General features: G+C 37.9%; 1 long non-coding RNA gene across 1 annotated transcript; it reads left to right on the forward strand.

Moving 5' to 3' along the window:
* Nucleotides 1-724: 724 nt before the first annotated feature.
* LOC133261917 (uncharacterized) lies at nucleotides 725-6790 on the forward strand. Its single transcript, XR_009741169.1, has 3 exons — nucleotides 725-882; nucleotides 4116-4575; nucleotides 5226-6790. It is a non-coding gene; the product is annotated as an uncharacterized LOC133261917 (long non-coding RNA).

Raw genomic sequence — 6790 nt, forward strand, 5'->3', positions numbered from 1 at the left:
AGTCTTCTTTGAACAAGGATTTGATATTTTGAATTTTATATAAAACCAACACCCACTACATATACTCTTGGTAAAGAAGGTCATGAAACACAACGTCTCTGGATAATAACTTTTTAAAAAGGATGTAGACAAGATTCAGTCGACTTACAAATAGAAACTACGTGTAGTCTTTAAATAATTTCGCTAAGAACAGATAAATCGGGGCAGGTTATCTAAAAAAAAATATTATTTTTTTGTATAATATCACTCTGTGAGTCTTATGAAAAATTCTTTCACTGTTTGTTCTGTAGTTCACTTGAAAAAAGCAATCTCACCACATTGAAATAAAAAATTATTTTATTTTTGTTTTATATTTAACTATACAACATTTGGCATAATGGTAGTGTGGTCCAGTTGTAATTCCTTTCACAGGAAATTTTTCTTTACTAAAATTGAGAAAAACAAACCTCTGCAGGGAAATTATAACAACTTCCTACTCTATATCACTCATGAACATACACTCTGTTTGGAAACCACCCTCTTTAAGAGATATGATCTATCCTTCTCGAGCTATGGCAGACTGTGTTGGCTTTGTCTGTGATATTCTTAACAATTAAAGGAAAAGGTGAATGTAAATTCACTCGGACAAAACAAAGCAGGAAAGAGAAAATTATCCTTAAGAAAATTCTTACCTTAAGGGAAAGAAAATGCACGTATCTTTCTGGGTGGGGAAAGATGAGGGGGAGGGCAAGGGATGGGTGGAGATTTTTTCTCTCCAAGGCATTAATTGCCACCTAGCAGCAGAGAAGGGAATTGCACACATAACTTTGGACTTCAATTCTAGAAAACATCGGTTTTAAAGGGTACGTTACTTTTATTGGAGCTTCTCTGGTGGCTCAGATGGTAAGGAATCTGCCTGCAATGAGGGAGGTCTGGGCTCGATCCCTGGGTCAGGAAGATCCCCTGGAAAGGGAATGGCTACCCACTCTAGTATTCTTGCTAGAGAATTCCATGGACAGAGGAGCCAGGGGGTTGCAGAGTCAGACTCAGTGACTAACACTTGCATTTACTTTTATTATGACCAGTATCTAAGAAATTATTAGCCTACTTACTGGTAGACTATGGATTGATTTTTTTTTCTCTCTTGTAGGGAGGAAAGAAAAAGAGATACAACTAGTGAAAATTTTTGCTTTATTTATAAGAATACACTTTTCATCCTAAAATGTCTCTATTCTTTTGTTTCTCAATGGTTACCCTTGCCACCTCAGCAATAGGTCAAAGGAAAAGAAATTCTGAAGCCATTCTGACACTAAAAAACTGCTAGTTTTGGCCCATTAAAGGAAGAAATGTCTGTTTTTAATATAGAAAGTGGCTTTCCAAACAATCTCAGGGTGATTTCTATGAAAATAAGATCAGAATGTATTTTATTTTGCTAGGGCAATAAGAGGTTATTTATTTTGAGAATTAAAAGACATTTTTAATGAAAGATGAAATAATTTCCAGATCAAATGATTATTCAAATGTGTTAAAGAAGAGCGTCCTTATTTCAAACTTCACTAACCATGTTTTTATTTTTAGAGCAGTCAGTCATACTGAATGCCAAAGCTTACAAGGAGAGCCTCTATAATTGTGTTTCATAGATCTTAGCAGCTAAATAAAAATACCTAAAAATTTTCAAATCAGATTGAAGCAAAATTAAACAGTTCAAAGGACTTAAAAAACAAGGTGAAAAAACTCAGCTTTACTCATGGCTAAAAGTACATCTTACTTAAGATATTAGATATGAGGGGAGGGAGTGGCTTACTATACTTTCAATTTATCACTTTTTATGCAGATAAATAGCAGGCATTGCCACTATATTGATTATATGATCATATTATCACTAAGGTAGTCAGCAACATTTTAGAAGACAATGCTGGTTTAAAAAGTAATAATAATCATCACTAATATTTTCTGAGTATTTACCATGTGCCAGGCAGTGTACTAAACACTTTAGATGAGAAATTCACTTGGTCATCACAATAATCATAAAAGATACTGACCAATATTATCTCAATTTTGTAGCTTTAAGCAACAACAACAAAACAAAGGTTCAGAGAGGTAAAATAAGTCACTGAAGGTCTCAGAGCTTATAAGTAGCTAGGCTTAAATACAAACCTGTTTGCCTTAAAAATTGAAATGCTCCAGGCTTCAGTTTTTGGAATTCTTTTCTATCCACTCTCACTTCAATGTCACGGCTCTGAATACTTCTCTACGATGATCACTCACAATTTTGTATCTCCAGCCTGGACCTCTCCACTAAACTCCAACTCATGTGCCAACTAACAATTTCATGTCTCCATTAGAATGTCTAGTAGATATTCCAGACTTGAAATATGCAAAACTATAGTCATCATCTTTTCCCTGAAACCTACTCCTCCTATCTATTCTTTGTTGAATTTTTTTAAAGTATTTATTTACTTATTTATTTATTTGGCTGTGCCAGGTCTTAGTTGCGGCCTATGGGATCTTTAGTTGTAGCACGCTAACTCTTTAGCTGTGGCATGTGGGATCTAGTTCCCCGATCAGGGATGGAACCGGGGCCCCCGGCATTTCGAGGGCAGAGTATTAGTCACTGGACCACCAGGGAAGTCCCTTCTTTGTTGCATTTCATTGCAACTTCTTTATTCCATTTACTCAGGCCCAATACGTAAGCCATTTTGAAACTTCTTTTTCTTTTACATGTCACAGCCAGTCCATTAGCAAAGCACTGTTGGCTCTGTCTTCAGAATATACCCTGAATCCAGCTGCTTCCTACAATCTCACCATTACAACTTTGGTTCAAGCCATTGTCATCGCTTGCTTAGATTACTGTAGTAGCCTTGTTCTTGTTAACCTGCTTGGCCCCCTCTAGTCTGTTTTCAACACAAAGGTTGGGATAATTCTTTCAAAATGTCAATCCTGAAATATCTGTGTTCAAAATCTTCTAGTAGCTTTCTATCTCACTCAGAGTTAAAGTCCTCACCCTAGCCTACAGGCCCTATATCAGTAGCCCCTAGCCCATTTCCTCTTTGATTTCACCTCCTAACATTCTAACTCAGGGATGTTTGTCTGTTTTGTTTACTGAGGTATTCTTAGCACCATAGTAACAATGTTTGGCATATAGTAAGGTAAACGACAAATATCTATTGAACGAAAAAGAAATATCTGACTCTAGGACTTGTCCTTTCCGTAATTCCTTTCTATGAGTACATTGGTGGCTTTGCAAGTTGAAGGTCACTGTCCGGATCATCCCGAGTAGCTCTTGTAGCAGAGCAGCACTTGTGGACCAAGAGAAAAAACATTTTGGTCTCTTGGGGTTCCAATGACTTTTAGCTCCTTTAAGCGGGATTTAAGGATTTGGCTCAGGGTATATCCTGATTTTTAACCAGCAGGTACAAAATTGATCAGTAAGGGTATTTTGCAGAAAGAATAGGCCAGAAAAGCACATTACTTCTCTGTTTAAAAACCATTATTGGTCACTTCAGGATTTTTTAGAATTAAACAAAAGTAAATTTGAATATGAGCCAAGTTGAAACTTTCCTATGGACATGTAACATTCATCGTTACTCAACTGTCCAGATGACATTCTGTAACAATTGCTTAATTTCCGGAAAAAAAATGTTCTAAATAACTCAAGTATGCCAATGGCTTTTGTACAGGCCTCTCTTTTGGTCACACACACTGAAGAGGAAAATTGTATTATACACTTTAGACAGAATTCTAAAGTGTTATTCTTCTAAATTATATCTTTTAATTTCAATTTGCTATATTCCAAGTTTTAGCTATTATCAGAAGAGAGCTTTAACTTCTGAGCATCTATTTTTTAAAAAAATTAAAAAGTTGTAGTAGATACAGAGAAGGCTACCTTCAGAGAGAGCCATCTAAAAGTCTATCAAATGTTGGTTAAATAAACTATGATGCATTCATATGATGGAATACCTTATGGTTATACAGACATTTAAAAGCATGTGACATGAAGAAATGTTTGTGGTGTCATGTGCAAATTAAAAACAAGCATATATAATTGTATACAAATTTCTGTGGCAGTTAATTTTGTTGAGGTACTAATTCTATGTTTTCTCCTATCTCCTTACTTCTTTTCTTTTTTTTGGCAGCACAGTGTGGCATGTGGAACGTCCCCCACCAAGGATCGAACCCCTACTTCTTGACCACATCCAGGCAGCTATCCAGACCCCAGATTCCTGTAAGGCAAACAGCAAAAGCTGCATGGAGACAACAAAGGCTCACTCTGTCTTTTGAAATGAGAAGTTGGTGGGGGGTGGGGGGGGAATAAATGCCTTTGAGGGTAACATGGAAGACAGATTCCTCAAGATTTAGGAGATGGAAGCCTATAAGTTGAGTGAACAGCTAAGACTCCTATCTTACTCTGACAAAACCTCAGAGAGGAAGACTGCACCCAGGCGCAGTGGATGGCAAATTCACTTACTTGTTTCCAGACTCTTGAGTTCTAAAGGTGGTAAAAAGAATATTGGAGTCAACAGACCTGAAGGGAAGATGGCACAAAAAGGAATCTCAGCAGTAAATCAATGTGGATGGATGACCAAATAATTTGAGGTAATTCCAGGTATTTCCACAATGATTAAGACCCTTGTACAATTCTGGATGGAGAGGAAATGCTCAATAATAATGGAGGTTGACTTTCCCACCAGCATGGTAGGACGAGAATTCAGTTAGCCTCATGTTGACCTAAAAAAAAAAAAAAAGCAGTATTTCTTTCTATGGAATGAGTCATACTCCACAACATGCATATGCATACAGAGACATTGTATGCATATTATAAATATTGGAAAATGTATCATCAGGACAATTTCCCTCCCTTCTTTTAGACATTTATATAGGGCAAAAAATGACTAAATTTCTAATAGTAATTTTCTCTACCTCGTGGATTAAATGGGGTTATCTCTCATACTGTTTGCATTTGAAAAAATAAATGTTTATTCCTCTTATTATTGGAAAAGTGTAAAACCAACTGTAAGCTGAGTTTTTCCCCTGTACTTTTGAGTAGGCAGCAAACAGGAAAGGGTATATGTCACAATTTTAGGTTCTATTTTCCAGCTATTTCAGAGTCACCAGTATTAATGTGCCTAGAAGTATAGTAAAAACTAAATATCAAGAAAAAACAACAGATTTTTTTCTCACATTAAAAAAAGTGTTGTATACCTCCTGCACCCTGTAAAAACCAAAAATATTATTCTATCTGTCAGGTTCCAGCAAGAAACAGATGACACACTTGAAAAGGGCAACTGAAGAGAACATAATCAGAACGTGAGCAAGAAAACAGCAAGAGATGACGCAGTACCACTGCCAACCTATGGCCAATGTGGAAGGAGAAAGGGTAATAAACACAGTGGCCTCTCTCCTACTGCCCTCTGATCTTTCGCTAGTGCTCTCCATCAGCTTCCCTCATAGCTCAGTTGGTCAAGAATCTGCCTGCAATGTAAGAGACCCGGTTCGATCCCTGGGTTGGGAAGATCCCCTGGAGAAGAGAAAGACTACTCACTCCAGTACTCTGGCCTGGAGAATTCCATGGACTGTATAGACCATGGGGTCGCAAAGAGTCAGACACGACTGAGCAATTTTCACTTACTTCACTCACTCACTCACTCCATCAGCTGAGCTCAACCAGAAGCCAGAAGGGAATAAAACTTGGGGAAGTAACCCATAAAGGGTAGGGGCAGCAGAGAATATCTAGCATGGTGACATTAAAGTGCAAGCAATTCTGTCATTTTGCTATTAATATTTGCAAATGCAAAGATTTCTGCTAGAAGAGTACTAGAAACAGAGTTTGGGACTTCATTCTTTGAACTTATGCAATATATGCAATAGATATATGCATAGATAAGGAATATATGCAATAGATTTGAAATTATTATTACTGCTTTCCTGGTGGCTCAGACGGTAAAGAATCCACCTGCAGTGTGGGAGACCTGGGTTTGAACCCTGGGTCAGAAAGATCCCCTGGAGAAGGGAATGGCTACCCACTCCAGTATTCTTGCCTGGAGAATTCCATGGACAGAGGAGCATGGTGGGCTAAGTCCATGAGGTCACAAGGAGTCAGATATGACTGAGCCACTAACACACTACTGCTAAAGTACTCTTATTCATCCATGAATTCTAAACTTTATTGAAATATAACACAGTTCCTGTCCTCTGCAGGCTTGATTTAATAGATGGAGACAAACTGTAAGTAAATAAACACTATTGTTAATGTGTGTAGCACGATGTTAAAATGGGATTCTTTCTGTTTCAGTTTTGGCTGAGGCTCTAAAGAAAGTAAACTATCCCCACATTCCGCAGTAAAGTGGAAGACCATGAAAATTAGAAATTTTAAAAAGGAGGGAGGCTGTTTTTGCCACTTTAAATTGTATATTGACTTCCTTACTGCATGTCTAGGGAAAGAGGCTTTAGTGAAAATCAGATATATGACTCCTAAGCTGAGTGTCATAGTGGATTAGTGTCTGGCTCATATCTGAGGAACCCATTCATTCAATACTTACAGAATATTTGTTAAGTATTCTTAATGCTGCTGCTAAGTCGCTTCAGTCATGTCCGACTCTGTGCAACCCCATAGACAGCAGCCCACCAGGCTCCCCCGTCCCTGGGATTCTCCAGGCAAGAACACTGGAGTGGGTTGCCATTTCTTTCTCCAATGCATGAAAGTGAAAAGTGAAAGTGAAGTCGCTCTGTCGTGCCCGACTCTTAGCAACCCCATGGACTGCAGCCTTCCAGGCTCCTTCATCCATGGGATTTTCTAGGCAGGAGTACTGGA

This window comes from Bos javanicus, chromosome 15 (genome assembly GCF_032452875.1).
Source record: "Bos javanicus breed banteng chromosome 15, ARS-OSU_banteng_1.0, whole genome shotgun sequence".
NCBI lineage: Eukaryota > Metazoa > Chordata > Mammalia > Artiodactyla > Bovidae > Bos > Bos javanicus.